Genomic DNA, 20,264 nt, shown 5'->3' with positions numbered 1-20,264 from the left:
TTATTTATTTGCATTTTATTTTATCTTGCTACTATGAGCTGCTTGTTTCTTTCGCTAGATGACACGTTCACTTCCTTATCCAAGCTTGCCAGTATTCGATCCTGAGATTAAAAGAACTATTTCATGAATAAGGCAAGCTCGGCGTCGGTTAGTCCTCTCTGAGGGCGGATCTAAAATGTCATTTGAGGAAGAAACCAGCCCCCCGTTCTATTGATTTGGTTGATTTACGTGTAGGTGACATGGCAGAACCTAGGAGAGTTACTATCCAGGAGGCTGGAGCCCCTGATTTTACAATGCAACCGTTTCAAGCGCATCACCCAGCAGTGGCTACAGACTTTGAAATAAAGACTGCACTGCTCAATTTGATGCCCAAGTTTCATGGCTTACCTGCTCAAGAGCCTATCAAGCACCTGAGAGATTTTCAAGCAGCCTGTTCTATTGTCAGACGTGATGGTGCAGATGAAACTTCAATTTTTTTGAAAGCTTTCCCGTTTTCTCTTGAGGGAAAGGCAAGAGAGTGGTACTACACTCAACCCGCAGCAACTGTATCCAACTGGGATACACTTAGAAGAGAATTCTTGGAAAAATTCTTTCCAGCTAAAGTTACTGATAAACTGAGGAAAGATATTTCCATGATTGTTCAAGACGAATCTGAGACTCTCTATGAATACTGGGAGCGCTTCAATAATCTTCTAGAAGCTTGCCCCCACCATATGATTGACAAGATAGTGTTACTCGGTTATGTCACACAGGGCATGAGGCCCCAAGATAAGACCACATTGGAAAGTGTTAGCAATGGGTCTATGAAAAAGTACAAGACCACTGATGAGGCATGGCAATTGATCAGTGACTTAGCTGAATCCACTCGGAATCACAGGCAGAAGCAAGGCCGTTCAAAAGCCATTGCAGAGGTATCATCTAGCAGAGAGACTGCTGCTCTAACTTAGAGTATCTGTGAAATGACCAACTTGCTGAAGCAGATGCAATTGAATCAACAACAAGTTCAGCAAGCTCAACCTTCTCCACCACAGCAAAGCCAACAGTTAGTCCCACAGAGAGTTTACGGAATCTGTGCTAATTATAGCCATTATATTGACGAATGTTCGCAACTCCAGCAGGAAGATAACACCGTGGCAGCCACTCATAACTTCTATGACCGCCCCAACCTAGGGTACAATCAAGGTGGCAATTATAACCACGGATGGCAGGACAATTCTAACCAGAATTGGAGGGACAACAACAACAACAGAGGAGGTAGAGACAATCAGGGAAATCAGAGGTGGAATAACAACAATAACAGGCAGCAGAACCAGTTCCAGCGTTACAGAGCACCTCACCTGAGGCAATCCCAAGGACCACAGAATACCCAACAGCAGATCTCTCAAATTACTTATCCTTCTTCATCTGCTAATGATGACTTACTACAATCTATTGATCGGAGACAACAGACCATGGAAAATAACCTTTATGCTACACTAAATGGTCTGAACTCTACCCTGCAAGCTCTTGTCTCACAGATTGGATCAATGAATAACTCCAATAACCAGCCTTTGAGCTTCAGTGGAATTCTCTCTCAACCATTACCCAATCTAAAAGGTGGCATTAATGCCATCACCCTAAGGTCCAAAACCACACTGCAGGAGAGGAATCAGGAGGAGCCAAGCCCACCAGAACACGCCTCAGCTGAAGAGGTAGTGGAAATAGAAGATGTTGACGAGGAAGAGGACATACAGGACATACAGGACATAGATGAAAAAGAAGAAGTTCAACCACAGGAGGAAGCACCACAGGGCGCAGACACTGCAGAAGACACCACTCCCATTCCATTTCCACAACTTGCAAGGAAGCCCAGGAAGCAGCTGGAACTTGACCCCAAAATGGTAGAAATATTCAAAAAGGTTGAGGTAACTGTTCATCTTTTTGATGTTATTCAACAGGTACCTAAATATGCAAAGTTTCTAAAGGATTTATGTATACATAAAGACAAAATTAATGAATTAGAAACTATTCCTTTAGGTAGTTCCATATCTGCTTTAATGGGAGGTTTACCTGAAAAGTGTAGTGACCCAGGTCCATGTATGGTTAATTGTACTATTGGTGGTGTAGTATTTTCTGACTGCATGTGTGATTTAGGAGCATGTGTGAGTATAATGCCTTTGTCTATATATGATATTTTGAGGCTCCCCCCTTAAAAAGGTCGGCAGCTCATTTTGTGTTAGCAGATAAAAGCATTATTACAGTGACTGGAGTTGCTGAAGATGTATTAGTGGGCATTAAGGGGCTCACATTTTCCATTGATTTTTATATCTTGGAGATGTCCCAAAATGACTCAGAGAAGCCATCATCAATCCTACTCGGAAGACCATTCCTGAAGACCTCGAAGTTCAAATTAGATGCTTTATCAGGAATATACTCTTTTGAAATAGATGGCCGAGTAGTAATCTTCAATCTAAATGGAGTTATGAAGCATCCTCCGGAGGATCATTCTATCCTCCAATGTGACATTATAGATGAAACCGTGGCTGAAGTTCACCAGGAGGAATTTGAAGAGAATTTCATAGGACAAGGTCCAAGTTTGGGGACATTCTCAGAGGACAATGACAGTGCTTTACCATTGTTACCAGCTCTAGACAACCCAGAGCCTAACCATGATCAGAAGTTAGAATTAAAACCCCTTCCTCCACACCTCAAATATACTTACCTTGAGGACGAGCAGAAGTTTCCAGTTATCATTGCAAGGGAACTCACTTCTCAACCGGAAGAGCAGTTACTTAGTGTGCTGAGAAGGCACAAAAAGGCAATTGGTTAGAGTTTGGCAGACATAGTAGGCATCAACCCTCAAGTCTGTGAGCATCGGATATTTTTAGAAGAGGGAGCAAGACCTGTCCGTCAACCCCAGAGAAGACTAAACTCCACTATCTTAGAGGTTTTCAAAAAGGAAGTGACCAGACTACTGGAGGTAGATATCATCTACCCCATTTCAGACAGTGAATGGGTAAGCCCAGTACAAGTGGTGCCCAAGAAGTCTGGAGTCACTATAGTGAAGAATGAGCATGGAGATCTCATTGTAACCAGAGTTCAGAATGCCTGGAGGGTCTGCATTGACTACAGACGCCTCAACCAGGCCACTTGTAAGGATCACTATCCTCTTCCATTCATTGATCAAATGTTGGATCGCCTGTCAGGTAAATCACATTATTGTTTTTTTGATGGTTACACAGGTTATTTCTAGATTCATATAGCTCTTGAGGATTATGAAAAGACCACTTTTACATGTCCTTCTGGGACTTATGCTTACAAGAGAATGCCCTTTGGCTTGTGCAATGCACCAGCTACCTTCCAAAGGTGCATGATGAGTCTTTTCTCTGATCTTATTGAGGACTGTATGGAAGTTTTTATGGATGATTTTAGTGTATATGGCGATTCCTTTAGCCTTTGCTTAGATGGATTATCTAGAGTATTAGATAAATGTGTCAGTACAAACCTTGTATTGAATTTTGAAAAATGTCACTTTATGGTAAAACAAGGTATTGTACTAGGACATGTTGTGTCTAATACTGGCATTTCTGTAGATCTAGCAAAGGTGGATGTTATTTCTAGTTCACCTTACCCCTCTTCTGTGAGGGAAGTCCGTTCATTCCTTAGCCATGCAGGATTTTACAGGAGATTCATTAAGGACTTCAGTAAGGTAGCTCTTCCCTTATCCAGACTAATGCAGAAGGATATTGAATTCGAGTTTAGCGAGGATTGCAAACAAGCATTTGATAAGCTGAAGACCGCCCTGACTCAAACTCCAATTGTGAGAGGACCAGACTGGAGCCAGCCATTTGAAATAATGTGCGACGCCTCCAACCATGCAGTAGGAGCAGCACTGGCTCAGCGTGAAGGTAAGAACCCCTTTGTTATTGCTTATGCGTCTAAAACTTTAGATGCCGCTCAGTCCAATTACACTACTACTGATAAAGAGCTTCTTGCTATTATTTTTGCTCTGGATAAATTCCGAGCCTATTTACTTGGTACGAAGGTAGTAGTGTACTCAGACCACGCAGCTCTAAAGTATCTATTAGCTAAAAAGGAGTCCAAACCAAGGCTTATACGTTGGATACTGCTATTACAAGAATTTGATTTAGAAATTAAGGATAGGAGTGGTAACCAGAATTTAGTGGCAGACCATTTGAGTCGCCTTGAGCACATTACAGATGACCCCACTCCTATAGTTGATAATTTCCCATTTGATAACCTGCAAGCAGTATCTGAGGTAGTCCCTTGGTATGCACCTGTAGCTAATTATCTAGTTAGCCGCACCTTTCCTCCAAACTTTTCTAAGCATCAAAGAGACAAGCTGAAAAGCGAGTCTAAATATTATATATGGGATGACCCATTGATGAGCGGATAATTTATATGCTTTTTGGCATTGTTTTTAGTATGTTTTCAGTGTAATTTAGTTAGTTTTTATTATATTTCTATTAGTTTTTAAATAAAAATCACAATTCTGAACTTTACTATGAGTTTGTGTGATTTTCTGTAATTTCAGGTATTTTCTATTAGTTTTTAAATAAAAATCACAATTCTGAACTTTACTATGAGTTTGTGTGATTTTCTGTAATTTAAGGTATTTTCTGGCTGAAATTGAGGGAGCTGAGCAAAAATCTGATTCAGGCTGAAAAAGGACTGCTGATGCTATTGGATTCTGACCTTCCTGCACTCAAAGTAGATTTTCTGGAGCTACAAAACTCCAAATGGCGCGCTCTCAATTGCGTTGGAAAGTAGACATCTAGGGCTTTCCAGCAATATATAATAGTCCATACTTTGCTCAAGGATAGATGACGTAAACTGGCGTTCAACGCCAGTTCCATGTTGCAGTCTGGCGTCAAACGCCAGAAACAGGTTACAAATGGGAGTTGAACGCCAGAAACAGGTTACAACCTGGTGTTTAACTCCAGGAACAGCCTAGGCACGTGAGAAGCTTAAGTCTCAGCCTCAGCACACACCAAGTGAGCCCCAGAAGTGGATTTCTGCACCATCTATCATAGTTTATTCATTTTCTATAAACCTAGGTTACTAGTTTAGTATTTAAACAACTTTTAGAGGTCGATTTTCGCACCTCATGACATTTTTAGATCTGAACTTTGTACTCTTTGACGGCATGAGTCTCTGAACTCCATTGTTGGGGGTGAGGAGCTCTGCTGTGTTTCGATGAATTAATGCAACTATTTCTGTTTTCTATTCAAATACGCTTGTTTTTATCTAAGATGTTTATTCGCACTTCAATATGATGGATGTGATGATCCGTGACACTCATCATCATCCTCAACCTATGAACGCGTACCTGACAACCACCTCTGTTCTACCTTCGATTGAATGAATATCTCTTGGATTCCTTAATTAGAATCTTTGTGGTATAAGCTAGAATCCATTGGCAGCATTCTTGAGAATCCGGAAAGTCTAAACCTTGTCTGTGGTATTCCGAGTAGGATTCAGGGATTGAATGACTGTGACGAGCTTCAAATTCACAAGGGCTGGGCATAGTGACAGACGCAAAAGGATCAATGGATCCTATTCCAGCATGAGTGGGAACCGACAGATGATTAGCCGTGCGGTGACAGTGCACCTGGACCTTTTTCACTGAGAGGACGGATGGTAGCCATTGACAACGGTGATCCACTGGTGCGCAGAAATTGTGATTACACTTTAATTATGTAAAATTCATCGCTCTTTCTTTCCCTGGTAATGGCGCCAAAAATATGATGCCAATACCATGGTTCACAACTTCGCACAACTAACCAGCAAGTGCACTGGGTCGTCCAAGTAATACCTTACGTGAGTAAGGGTCGAATCCCACGGAGATTGTTGGTATGAAGCAAGCTATGGTCACCTTGTAAATCCCAGTCAGGCAGATATAAATTGATAATGGTGTTTTCGAATAATAATTAAATAAACATAGAATAAAGGATAGAAATACTTATGTAAATCATTGGTGAGAATTTCAGATAAGCGAATAGAGATGCTTTCGTTCCTCTGAACCTCTGCTTTCCTGCTATCTTCATCCAATCAGTCTTACTCCTTTCCATGGCTGGCTTTATGTGATACATCACCACTGTCAATGGCTACTTTCGGTCTTCTCTCGGGAATATGATCCAAATGCCCTGTCACGGCACGGCTAATCGTCTGGAGGCATCACCCTTGTCAATGGTTTCATCTTATCCTCTCAGTGAAAATGGTCAACGCACCCTGTCACGGCACGGCCATTCATCTGTCGGTTCTCGATCCTGCTGGAATAGGATTTTCTATCCTTTTGCGTCTGTCACTACGCCCAGCACTCGCGAGTTTGAAGCTCGTCACAGTCATTCAATCATTGAATCCTACTCGGAATACCACAGACAAGGTTTAGACTTTCCGGATTCTCTTGAATGCCGCCATCATTCTAGCTTACACCACGAAGATTCTGATTAAGAGATATAAGAGATACTCATTCAGTCGAAGGTAGAACGGAAGTGGTTGTCAGGCACGCGTTCATAGGGAATGATGATGATTGTCACATTCATCACATTCAGATTGAAGTTCGAATGAATATCTTGGAAGCGAAATAAGATGAATTGAATAGAAAACAGTAGTACTTTGCATTAATCTTTGAGGAACAGCAGAGCTCCACACCTTAATCTATGGAGTGCAGAAACTCTACCGTTGAAAATACATAAGTAATAATGGAGTTCATTGGTCTCGGCCCCAGAGGGGAACCGGAGTAACCAAGACTACTATGATCCGAAGATAAAACTTAGGATGTCTAATACAATAGTAAAATGTCCTATTTATAATAAACTAGCTACTAGGGTTTACAGAAGTAAGTAATTGATGCATAAATCCACTTCCGGGGCCCACTTGGTGTGTGCTTGGGCTGAGCTTTAACTTTCCACGTGCAGAGGCCATTTGTGGAGTTGAATGCCAGGTTTTGATCCATTTCTGGCGTTCAACTCTGGTTTTTGATCCCTTTCTGGCCCTGAACTCCAGAATTGGGCGGAGAGCTGGCGTTGAATGCCAGTTTGCATCGTCTAAACTTGGGCAAAGTATAGACTATTATACATTACTGGAAAGCCCTGGATATCTACTTTCCAACGCAATTAGAAGCACGCCATTTCGAGTTCTGTAGCTCTAGAAAATCCACTTTGAGTGCAGGGAGGTCAGAATCCAACAGCATCAGCAGTCCTTCTTCAACCTCTGAATCTAATTTCTGCTCAAGTCCCTCAATTTCAGCCAGAAAATACCTGAAATCACAGAAAAACACACAAACTCATAGTAAAGTCCAGAAATGTGAATTTAACATAAAAACTAATGAAAAGATCCCTAAAAGTAACTAGATTCTACTAAAAACATACTAAAAACAATGCCTAAAAGCGTATAAATTATCCGCTCATCACAACACCAAACTTAAATTGTAGCTTGTCCCCAAGCAAATGAAAATAAAATAGGATAAAAAGAAGAGAATATACTATAAATTCTAAACTATCAATAAAACAGAGCTTCAATCATATGAGCGGGACTTATAACTTTTTGCCTCTTGAATAGTTTTGGCATCTCACTTTATCCATTGAAGTTTAGAATGATTAGCATCTATAGGAACTCAGAGTTCAGATAGTGTTATTGATTCTCCTAGTTCAGTATGATGATTCTTGAACACATCTTCTTTTATGAGTCTTGGTCGTGGCCCTAAGCACTTTGTTTTCCAGTATTACCACCGGATACATAAATGCCACAGACACATAATTGGGTGAACCTTTTCAGATTGTGACTCAGCTTTGCTAAAGTCACTAATTAGAGGTGTCCAGGGTTCTTAAGCACACTCTTTTTTTGCTTTGGACCTTGACTTTAACCGCTCAGTCTCAAGTTTTCACTTGACACCTACACGCCACAAGCACATGGTTAGGGACAGCTTGGTTTAGCCGCTTAGACCAGGATTTTATTCCTTTAGGCCCTCCTATCCACTGATGCTCAAAGCCTTGGGATCCTTTTTATTTTCCCTTGCCTTTTGGTTTTAAGGGTTATTGGCTTTTTGCTCTTGCCTCTTGGTTTTAAGAGCTTTTGGCTTTTTCTGCTTGCTTTTTCTTTTTCTTCTAATTTTTTTTCGCCCATTTTTTTTTTCTGCAAGCTTTGTTCTTTGCTGCTTTTTCTTGCTTCAAGAATTATTTTTATGATTTTTCAGATTATCAAATAACATGTCTCCTAGTCATCATTCTTTCAAGAGCCAACATATTTAACATTCTTAAACAACAACTTCAAAAGACATATGCACTGTTCAAGCATTCATTCGGAAAACAAGAAGCATTGTCACCACATCAGTATAATTAAACTAAGTTCAAGGATAAATTCGAAACTCATGTACTTCTTGTTCTTTTGAATTAAAACATTTTTCATTTAAGAGAGGTGATGGATTCATAGGGCATTCATAACTTTAAGACAAAGTTACTAACTACTAATGATCATGTAATGAAGACACAAACATAGATAAGCACATAACATAGAAAACGAAAAAACAGAGGAAATAAGAACAAGGAATGAATCCACCTTAGTGATGGTGGCGTTTCCTTCTTGAGGAATGGTGCACGAAATTGTGATGTCCAGGCTCGAACAATCCCTGGTAATGGCTCCAAAGCTTGGTGCTTTGATCTTAATTCATAATTGTCACAACTTCGATACAACTAACCAGCAAGTGCACTGGGTCGTCCAAGTAATACCTTACGTGAGTAAGGGTCGAATCCAACGGAGATTGTTGGTATGAAGCAAGCTATGGTCACCTTGTAAATCTCAGTCAGGCGGATATAAAGTGATAATGGTGTTTTCGAATATTATATAATAAAATAGGGATAGAGATACTTATGTAAATCATTGGTAGGAATTTCAGATAAGCGAACGGAGATGCTTTTCGTTCCTCAGAACCTCTGCTTTCCTGCTATCTTCATCCAATCAGTCTTACTCCTTTCCATGGCTGGCTTTATGCAAGGGCATCACCGTTGTCAGTGGCTACATCCCCTCCTCTCAGTGAATAATATGCTCACGCACCCTGTCACGGCACAGCTATTCATCTGTCGGTTCTCGATCATGCTGGAATAGGATTCACCCTCCTTTTGCGTCTGTCACTAACGCCCAACAATCGCGAGTTTGAAGCTCGTCACAGTCATTCAATCATTGAATCCTACTCGGAATACCACAGACAAGGTTTAGACCTTCCGGATTCTCTTGAATGCCGCCATCATTCTAGCTTACGCCACGAAGATTCTGGTTAGGAGATCTAAGAGATACTCATTCTAGCTTAATTCATGTAGAACAGAAGTGTTTGTCAGGCACGCGTTCATAAGGGAGAAGGATAATGAGCGTCACACATAATCATCACCTTCATCACGTTCTTGGGTGCGAATGGATATCTTAGAAGCGAAATAAGAAGAATTGAATAGAAAACAGTAGTACTTTGCATTAATCTTTGAGGAACAGCAGAGCTCCACACCTTAATCTATGGTGTGCAGAAACTCTACCGTTGAAAATACATAAGTGATAGGTCCAGGCATGGCCATGTGGCCAGCCCCCATGATCTAAGAACAATGCGTTCAAAGATGGTCAAAAAGACGCCTAATACAATAGTAAGAGTTCCTATTTATAATAAACTAGTCACTAGGGTTTACATGAGTAAGTAATTGATGAATAAATCCACTTTCGGGGCCCACTTGGTGTGTGTTTGGGCTGAGCCTGAGTGTTGCACGTGCAGAGGCTATTGGTGGAGTTGAACGCCAGTATTTGTGCCAGTTTGGGCGTTCAACTCTGGTTTTGGATCCTTTTCTGGCGCTGGACGCCAGATTTGGGCAGAAGGCGGGCGTTGAACGCCAGTTTACGTCGTCAATTCTTGGCCAAAGTATGGACTATTATATATTTCTGGAAAGCCCTGGATGTCTACTTTCCAACGCAATTGGAAGCGTGCCATTTCGAGTTCTGTAGCTCCAGAAATACTACTTTGAGTGCAGGGAGGTCAGAATCCAACAGCATCAGCAGTCCTTTTTCAACCTCTGAATCTGATTTCTGCTCAAGTCCCTCAATTTCAGCCAGAAAATACCTGAAATCACAGAAAAACACACAAACTCATAGTAAAGTCCAGAAATGTGAATTTAACATAAAAACTAATGAAAACATCCCTAAAAGTAACTAGATCCTACTAAAAACATACTAAAAACAATGCCAAAAAGCGTATAAATTATCCGCTCATCACAACACCAAACTTAAATTGTTGCTTGTCCCCAAGCAACTGAAAATCAAATAGGATAAAAAGAAGAGAATATACTATAAATTCCAAACTATCAATGAATCAGAGCTTCAATCATATGAGCGGGACTTATAGCTTTTTGCCTCTTGAATAGTTTTGGCATCTCACTTTATCCATTGAGGTTCAGAATGATTGGTATCTATAGGAACTTCAGATTTCGAATAGTGTTATTGACTCTCCTAGTTCAGTATGATGATTCTTGAACACAGCTTCTTTATGAGTCTTGGCCGTGGCCCTAAGCACTTTGTTTTCCAGTATTACCACCGGATACATAAATGCCACAGACACATAATTGGGTGAACCTTTTCAGATTGTGACTCAGCTTTGCTAAAGTCCCCAATTAGAGGTGTCCAGGGTTCTTAAGCACACTCTTTGTTTGCTTTGGACCTTGACTTTAACCGCTCAGTCTCAAGTTTTCACTTGACACCTTCATGCCACAAGCACATGGTTAGGGACAGCTTGGTTTAGCCGCTTAGACCAGGATTTTATTCCTTTAGGCCCTCCTATCCACTGATGCTCAAAGCCTTGGGATCCTTTTTATTTGCCCTTGCCTTTTGGTTTTAAGGGTTATTGGCTTTTTCTGCTTGCTTTTTTCTTTTTTTTTTTTTTTTTCGCCCCCTTTTTTTTTTTTTCTGCAAGCTTTGTTTTTTGCTGCTTTTTCTTGCTTCAAGAATCATTTTTATGGTTTTTCAGATTATCAAATAACATGTCTCCTAGTCATCATTCTTTCAAGAGCCAACATATTTAACATTCTTAAACAACAACTTCAAAAGACATATGTACTGTTCAAGCATACATTCAGAAAACAAGAAGCATTGTCACCACATTAATATAATTAAGCTAAGTTCAAGGATAAATTCGAAACTCATGTACTTCTTGTTCTTTTGAATTAAAATATTTTTCTTTTAAGAGAGGTGATGGATTCATAGGACATTCATATCTTTAAGACAAAGTTACTAACTACTAATGATCATGTAATGAAGATACAAACATAGATAAGCACATAACATAGAAAACGAAAAACAGAGGAAATAAGAACAAGGAATGAATCCACCTTAGTGATGGTGGCGTTTCCTTCTTGAGGAACCAATGATGTCCTTGAGCTCTTCTATGTCTCTTCCTTGTCTTTGTTGCTCCTCCCTCATTGCTCTTTGATCTTCTCTTATTTCATGGAGCATGATGGAGTGCTCTTGATGTTCCACCCTTAGTTGTCCCATATTGGAACTCAATTCTCCTAGGGAGGTGTTGATTTGCTCCCAATAATTTTGTGGAGGAAAGTGCATTTGAGGCATCTCAGGGATCTCATGGAAGTGAGCTTCTTGCGCCTCTTGAGCTCCATGACTGGGCTCTCTTGCTTGCTCCATCTTTTTCTTAGTGATGGGCTTGTCCTCTTTGATGAGGATATCTCTCTCTATGTCAATCCCAGCTGAATTGCATAGGTGGCAGATGAGGTGAGGAAAGGCTAACCTTGCCATAGTGGAGGACTTGTCAGCCACCTTGTAGAGTTCTTGAGGTATAATCTCATGAACTTCCACCTCTTCTCCAATCATGATGCTATGGATCATGATGGCCCGGTCTATAGTAACTTCAGACCGGTTGCTAGTGGGAATGATTGAGCATTGAATAAACTCTAACCATCCTCTAGCTATAGGCTTGAGGTCCAATCTTCTTAGTTGAACCGGCTTGCCTTTGGAGTGAATCTTCCATTGAGCTCCTTCTACACATATGTCCATAAGGACTTGGTCCAACCTTTGATCAAAGTTGACTCTCCTTGTGTAGGGGCGTGCGTTCTCTTCCATGTATGGCAAGTTGAACGCCAACCTCACATTCTCCGGACTAAAATCTAAGTATTTCCCCCGAACCATTGAAACATAGTTCTTTGGATCCGGGTTCTTACTTTGATCATGGTTCTTGGTGATCCATGCATTGGCATAGAACTCTTGAACCATTAGGATGCCGACTTGTTGGATGGGATTTGTTAGAACTTCCCAACCTCTTCTTTGAATTTCATGTCGGATCTCCGGATACTCATTTCTTTTGAGTTTAAAAGGGACCTCAGGGATCACCTTCTTCTTGGCCACAACATCATAGAAGTGGTCTTGATGGGCTTTGGAGATGAATCTTTCCATCTCCCATGACTCGGATGTGGAAGCTTTTATCTTCCCTTTCCCTCTTCTAGAGGATTCTCCGGTCTTTGATGCCATCAATGGTAATGGAAAAACAAAAAGGCTATGCTTTTACCACACCAAACTTAGAATATTGCTCGCCCTCGAGCAATAAACAAAAGAATAGAAGAAGAAGAAGAAGAAATATGGAGAGGGAGAGGGAGATGTGGTTTCGGCCAAGGAGAGTGTAGAGGGGTGTGTTGTGTGAATTTGATGAAGAATGGAGGTCTTTATATAGGGAAGGGAGGGGGGTTAAGGTTTGGCCATATGGGTGGGTTTGGGTGGGAAATTGGTTTTGAATTTTGAAGGTAGGTGGAGTTTATGAGGTAGGTTTATGGGGAAGAGGAGATGGATGTGAGTGGTGAAGGTTTAGTGGGGAAGAGAGATTGAGGTGATTGGTGAGGGGTTTTTAGGGAAGAGTGTTTGTGGGGTTGTGTGAAAGAGAGTGGTGAGAAGGAGTGAGTGGAGGTAGGTGGGGATCCTGTGGAGTCCACAGATCCTGAGGTGTTCAAGGATTTACATCCCTGCACCCATTAGGCATGTAAAAATGCCTTTGTACCCAACTCTGGGCGTTCAGCGCCAGGTTGGTGGCCATTTTGGGCGTTCAACGCCCATTTGTGTGCCATTTCTGGCGTTGAACGCCAGAACCATGCCTGTTCTGGCGTTCAGCGCCCAGAAGCTGCCCATTTTGGGCGTTCAGCGCCAGAACCATGCTCTGTTCTGGCGCTGAACGCCAGACAGATGCTCCTCCAGGGTGTGATTTTTCTTCTGCTGTTTTTGATTCCGTTTTCAATTTTTCTATTTATTTTGTGACTCCACATGACCATGAACCTAAGAAAACATGAAAAACAATAAAAATAAGAATTAGATAAACATTGGGTTGCCTCCCAACAAGCGCTTCTTTAATGTCAATAGCTTGACAATGGGCTCTCATGGAGCCTCACAGATGTGCAGAGCTTTGTTGAGACTCTCCAACACCAAACTTAGAGTTTGGTTGTGGCCTCCCAACACCAAACTTAGAGTTTGACTGTGGGGGCTCTGGTTGACTCTGCTTTGAGAGAAGCTTTTCATGCTTCCTCTTCATGGTTGCAGAGGGAGATCCTTGAGTTTTGAATACAAGGGAGTTCTCATTCCATTGAAGGACTATTTCACCTCTGTCAACATCAATCACAGCTCTTGCTGTGGCCAGGAAAGGTCTTCCTAGGATGATGGATTCATCCTCTTCCTTTCCAGTATCCAGGACTATGAAATCAGTAGGTATGTAAAGGCCCTCAACCTTTACTAATACATCTTCTACTTGTCCATAAGCCTGTTTTCTTGAGCTGTCTGCCATCTCTAGTGAGATTTTAGCAGCTTGCACCCCATAGATTCCCAGTTTCTCTATTACAGAGAGAGGCATGAGGTTTATTCCTGAACCAAGGACACATAGAGCCTTAAAGATCATGGTGCCTATGGTACAGGGTATTATGAACTTTCCAGGATCCTGTCTCTTCTGAGGCAATGTCAGTTGATCCAGATCACTTAGTTCATTGATGAACAAGGGAGGTTCAACTTCCCAAGTATCAATGCCAAACAATTTGGCATTCAGCTTCATGATTGCACCAAGAAACTTGGCAGTTTACTCTTCAGTAACATCCTCATTCTCTTCAGAAGAGGAGTACTCATCAGAGCTCATGAAGGGCATAAGGAGGTTCAATGGAATCTCTATGGTCTCTAGATGAGTCTCAGATTCCTTTGGTTCCTCAGAGGGAAGCTCCTTATTGACCACTGGACGTCCCAGGAGGTCTTCCTCCTTGGGATTCACGTCCTCTCCTCTCCTCACAGGTTCGGCCATGGCGCTTATGTCAATGGCCTTGCACTCTCCTTTTAGGTTCTCTTCTGTATTGCTTGGGAGAGTACTAGGAGGGATTTCAGTGATCCTTTTACTCAGCTGGCCCACTTGTGCTTCCAAATTTCTAATGGAAGACCTTGTTTCATTCATGAAACTTACAGTGGCCTTCGATAGATCAGAGACTAGATTTGCTAAATTAGAAGCATTTTGTTCAGAGTTCTCTGTCTGTTGCTGAGTTGATGATGGAAAAGGCTTGCTATTGCTAAACCTGTTTCTTCCACCATTATTAAAGCCTTGTTGGGGCTTTTGATCCTTCCATGAGAAATTTGGATGATTTCTCCATGTTGAGTTATAGGTGTTTCCATAAGGTTCACCTAAGTAGTTCACCTCTGCTATTGCAGGGTTCTCAGGATCATAGGCTTCTTCTTCAGAAGATGCCTCTTGAGTACTGTTGGATGCAGCTTGCATTCCATGCAGACTCTGAGAGATCATATTGACTTGCTGAGTCAATATTTTATTCTGAGTCAATATGGCATTCAGAGCATCAACTTCAAGAACTCCCTTCTTCATAGGCGTCCCATTATTCACAGGATTCCTTTCAGAAGTGTACATGAACTGGTTATTAGCAACCATGTCAATGAGTTATTGAGCTTCTGCAGGCGTTTTCTTTAGGTGAATGGATCCACCTGCAGAAGTATCCAATGACATCTTAGATAACTCAGACAGACCATCATAGAATATATCCAGGATGGTCCATTCTGAGAGCATGTCAGAAGGACACTTTTTGGTCAATTGTTTGTATCTTTCCCAAGCTTCATAGAGGGATTCACCTTCTTTCTGTCTGAAGGTTTGGACATCAGCTCTAAGCTTGCTCAGCTTTTGAGGAGGAAAGTACTTGGCTAAGAAAGCCGTGACCAGCTTATCCCAAGAGTTTAGGCTGTCTTTAGGTTGAGAATCCAACCATAATCTAGCTCTGTCTCTTACAGCAAAAGGGAAAAGCATGAGCCTGTAGACTTCAGGATCTACTCCATTAGTCTTAACAGTATCACATATCTGCAAGAATTCAGTTAAGAACTGAAAAGGATCTTCAGATGGAAGTCCATGAAACTTGCAGTTCTGCTGCATCAGAGAAACTAATTGAGGTTTCAGCTCAAAGTTGTTTGCTCTAATGGCAGGAATGGAGATGCTTCTTCCATGTAAATTGGAATTAGGTGCAGTAAAGTCACCAAGCATCCTCCTTTCATTATTATTATTTTCGGCTGCCATCTCCTTTTCCTGTTCGAAAATTTCTGAAAGGTTATCTCTGGATTGTTGTATTTTGGCTTCTCTTAATTTTCTCTTCAGAGTCCTTTCAGGTTCTGGATCTGCTTCCACAAGAATGTTCTTATCCTTGCTCCTGCTCATATGACAAAGAAGAAGGCACAGAAAAATAATAATAATAATAGAGATCCTTTATACCACAGTATAGGGATCCCTTTGTGAGTGGAAGAAAAGAGGGGGAGACAAAGAATGTGATGTAAAGGAAGAAACACAACTGTACGGATGGAAGAGATGTGAGATGAGATGTTAGGATATGAATGAATAAATAGAATAGGATGAGAGAGAAGGAGGGAATTTTCGAAAATTATTTTTGAAAAGGGGTTAGTGATTTTTGAAAATGGTTTTTGAAAAATTGTTAGTAATTTTCGAAAATTAAGTTTTAAAAATTAAAATAATTAATAAATTAAAAAGAAATTTTGAAAAAGGGGAGAGATATTTTTGAAAATGAGAGAGAGAGAGTTAGTTAGGTGGTTTTGAAAAAGTTAAGAAACAAACAACAAGTTAGTTAGTTAGTTGAAACAAATTTTGAAAAGATAGGAAGTTAGGAAGTTAGAAAAGATATTTTGAAAAGATATTTTTGAAAAAGATAAGATGAGAAGATATTTTTGAAAAGATATGATAGAAATTAGTTTTTGAAAAAAAAAGATTTGATTTTTAAAATCACAATTAATGACTTGATTCACAAGAAATCACAAGATATGATTCTAGAACTTGAATCTTTCTTAACAAGCAAGTAACAAACTTCAAATTTTTGAATCAAAACATTAATTGATTATGTTATTTTCGAAAATTTGGTATAAAAATAAGAAAAAGATTTTTGAAAAATATTTTTGAAATTTTCTAAAATAACTAAGAATTTTTGAAAAAGATTTGATTTTTGAAAAAGATTTCGAAAAAGATAAGATTTTCAAATTGAAAATTTGATTTGACTCATAAGAAACAACTTGATTTTTTTTTTTTTTTAAATTTTTGAAAAAGTCAACTCAATTTTCGAATTTGATGAGAGAAAAAGGGAAAGATATTTTTTTTTATTTTTGAAATTTTTATGAAAAACATGAAAAATATGCAATGCATGAAATTTTTAGATCAAAACAATGAATGCATGCAAGAATGCTATGAATGTCAAGATGAACACCAGGAACACTATGAATGTCATGATGAACATCAAGACACAATTTTGAAAAATTTTTAATGCAAAGAAAACATGCAAGACACCAAACTTAGAATTCTTTAATGCTTAGACACTAAGAATTCAAGAATGCATATGATAAACATGAAAAGACACAAAACAAAAAATCATCAAGATCAAACAAGAAGACTTACCAAGAACAACTTGAAGATCATGAAGAACACTATGAATGCATGAAATTTTCGAAAAATGCAAGATGCATATGCAAATGACACCAAACTTATGATATGACTCAAGACTCAAACAAGAAACAGAAAATTATTTTTTGATTTTTTATGATTTTCTAATTTTTCTTTTTGGATTTTTTCGAAAATTATATGAAAAAGGAAAAATAAGGATTCCAAAATTTTTAATATGAATTCCAGGAATCTTGCCATGTTAGTCTAAAGCTTCAGTCCAGGAATTAGACATGGCTCACTAGCCAGCCAAGCCTTCAAAGAAAGCTGCAGTCCAAAACACTAGACATGGCCAATGGCCAGCCAAGCTTCAGCAGGTGATCATGGATCAGCAGCAGGTGGATGAGCAACAACTAAGTTGCTCTTGATAACAAATTGCAAGTCTCAGTCCAAATGAATTTAGACATGGCTTTACAGCCAGCCAGGTTTCACATGCTTCATGAAACACTAGAATTCATTCTTAAAAATTTTGAATAAATTTTTGAAAACATTTTTATTTATTTATTTATTTTTTTTTCGAAAACAGATGAGAGATTTTTGAAAATATTTTTGAAAGATTTTTTTTTTGAAAACAAAACGAAAAGAAAATTACCTAATCTGAGCAACAAGATGAGCCGTCAGTTGTCCAAACTCGAACAATCCCCGGCAACGGCGCCAAAAACTTGGTGCACGAAATTGTGATGTCCAAGCTCGAACAATCCCTGGTAATGGCTCCAAAGCTTGGTGCTTTGATCTTAATTCATAATTGTCACAACTTCGATACAACTAACCAGCAAGTGCACTGGGTCGTCCAAGTAATACCTTACGTGAGTAAGGGTCGAATCCCACGGAGATTGTTGGTATGAAGCAAGCTATGGTCACCTTGTAAATCTCAGTCAGGCGGATATAAAGTGATAATGGTGTTTTCGAATATTATATAATAAAATAGGGATAGAGATACTTATGTAAATCATTGGTAGGAATTTCAGATAAGCGAACGGAGATGCTTTTCGTTCCTCTGAACCTCTGCTTTCCTGCTATCTTCATCAAATCAGTCTTACTCCTTTCCATGGCTGGCTTTATGCAAGGGCATCACCGTTGTCAGTGGCTACATCCCCTCCTCTCAGTGAATAATATGCTCACGCACCCTGTCACGGCACGACTATTCATCTGTCGGTTCTCGATCATGCTGGAATAGGATTCACCCTCCTTTTGCGTCTGTCACTAACGCCCAACAATCGCGAGTTTGAAGCTCGTCACAGTCATTCAATCATTGAATCCTACTCGGAATACCACAGACAAGGTTTAGACCTTCCGGATTCTCTTGAATGCCGCTATCATTCTAGCTTACGCCACGAAGATTCTGGTTAGGAGATCTAAGAGATACTCATTCTAGCTTAATTCATGTAGAACAGAAGTGTTTGTCAGGCACGCGTTCATAAGGGAGAAGGATGATGAGCGTCACACATAATCATCACCTTCATCACGTTCTTGGGTGCGAATGGATATCTTAGAAGCGAAATAAGAAGAATTGAATAGAAAACAGTAGTACTTTGCATTAATCTTTGAGGAACAGCAGAGCTCCACACCTTAATCTATGGAGTGCAGAAACTCTACCGTTGAAAATACATAAGTGATAGGTCCAGGCATGGCCATGTGGCCAGCCCCCATGATCTAAGAACAATGCGTTCAAAGATGGTCAAAAAGACGCCTAATACAATAGTAAGAGGTCCTATTTATAATAAACTAGTCACTAGGGTTTACATGAGTAAGTAATTGATGAATAAATCCACTTCCGGGGCCCACTTGGTGTGTGTTTGGGTTAAGCCTGAGTGTTGCACGTGCAGAGGCTATTGGTGGAGTTGAACGCCAGTATTTGTGCCAGTTTGGGCGTTCAACTCTGGTTTTGGATCCTTTTCTGGCGCTGGACGCCAGATTTGGGCAGAAGGCTGGCGTTGAACGCCAGTGTACGTCGTCAATTCTTGGCCAAAGTATGGACTATTATATATTTCTGGAAAGCCCTGGATGTCTACTTTCCAACGCAATTGGAAGCGTGCCATTTCGAGTTCTGTAGCTCCAGAAAATCCACTTTGAGTGCAGGGAGATCAGAATCCAACAGCATCAGCAGTCCTTTTTCAACCTCTGAATCTGATTTCTGCTCAAGTCCCTCAATTTCAGCCAGAAAATACCTGAAATCACAGAAAAACACACAAACTCATAGTAAAGTCCAGAAATGTGAATTTAATATAAAAACTAATGAAAACATCCCTAAAAGTAACTAGATCCTACTAAAAACATACTAAAAACAATGCCAAAAAGCGTATAAATTATTCGCTCATCAAGGAACCAATGATGTCCTTGAGCTCTTCTATGTCTCTTCCTTGCCTTTGTTGCTCCTCCCTCATTGTTTTTTGATCTTCTCTTATTTCATGGAGCATGATGGAGTGCTCTTGATGTTCCACCCTTAATTGTCCCATGTTGGCACTTAATTCTCCTAGGGAGGTGTTGATTTACTCCCAATAGTTTTGTGGAGGAAAATGCATTTGAGGCATCTCCAGGATCTCATGGTGATGAGCTTCCTGCGCCTCTTGAGCTCCATGAATGGGCTCTCTTGCTTGCTCCATCTTTTTCTTAGTGATGGGCTTCTCTTCCTTAATAGGAATGTCTCCTTCTATGAAAGCTCCAGCTGAGTAACATAGATGGCAGATAAGATGAGAAAAAGCTAGCCTTGCCATGGGGGATGACTTTTCGGCTATTTTGTAGAGTTCATTAGAGATGACTTCATGAACTTCTATTTCCTCTCCAATCATGATGCTATGAATCATGATGGCCCGATCCACAGTAACTTCAGATCGGTTGCTAGTGGGAATGATTGAGCATTGAATGAACTCCAACCATCCTCTAGCCACAGGCTTGAGGTCCAATCTTCTTAGTTGAACCGGCTTGCCTTTGAAGTCAATCTTCCATTGAGCTTCTTCCACACATATGTCCATAAGGACTTGGTCCAACCTTTGATTAAAGTTGACCCTTCTAGTATAGGGGCGTTCATCTCCTTGCATCATGGGAAAGTTAAATGCCAACCTCACATTTTCCGGACTAAAATCCAAGTATTTTCCCCCGAACCATTGTAACATAGTTCTTTGGATCCGGGTTCTTACTGTGATCATGGTTCTTGGTGATCCATGCATTGGCATAGAACTCTTGAACCATTAGGATGCCGACTTGTTGGATGGGATTTGTTAGAACTTCCCAACCTCTTCTTTGAATTTCATGTCGGATCTCCGGATACTCATTTCTTTTG

General features: G+C 40.2%; 2 non-coding genes across 2 annotated transcripts; one reads left to right on the top strand and one right to left on the bottom strand.

The window, feature by feature from the left end:
* Nucleotides 1–611: 611 nt before the first annotated feature.
* Nucleotides 612–719, bottom strand: LOC148548044 (small nucleolar RNA R71). The gene has a single exon (XR_015898402.1). It is a non-coding gene; the product is annotated as a small nucleolar RNA R71 (small nucleolar RNA).
* A 14,346-nt stretch (nt 720–15,065) lies between these two features.
* On the top strand, nt 15,066–15,169 carry LOC148548043 (small nucleolar RNA R71). Its single transcript, XR_015897752.1, has one exon. It is a non-coding gene; the product is annotated as a small nucleolar RNA R71 (small nucleolar RNA).
* Nucleotides 15,170–20,264: the final 5,095 nt, after the last annotated feature.

This window comes from Arachis ipaensis, chromosome B8 (genome assembly GCF_059453495.1).
Source record: "Arachis ipaensis isolate K30076 ecotype BB chromosome B8, ASM5945349v1, whole genome shotgun sequence".
NCBI classification, from domain to species: Eukaryota; Viridiplantae; Streptophyta; class Magnoliopsida; order Fabales; family Fabaceae; genus Arachis; species Arachis ipaensis.
This window is presented reverse-complemented; position numbering and strand designations above follow the sequence as displayed.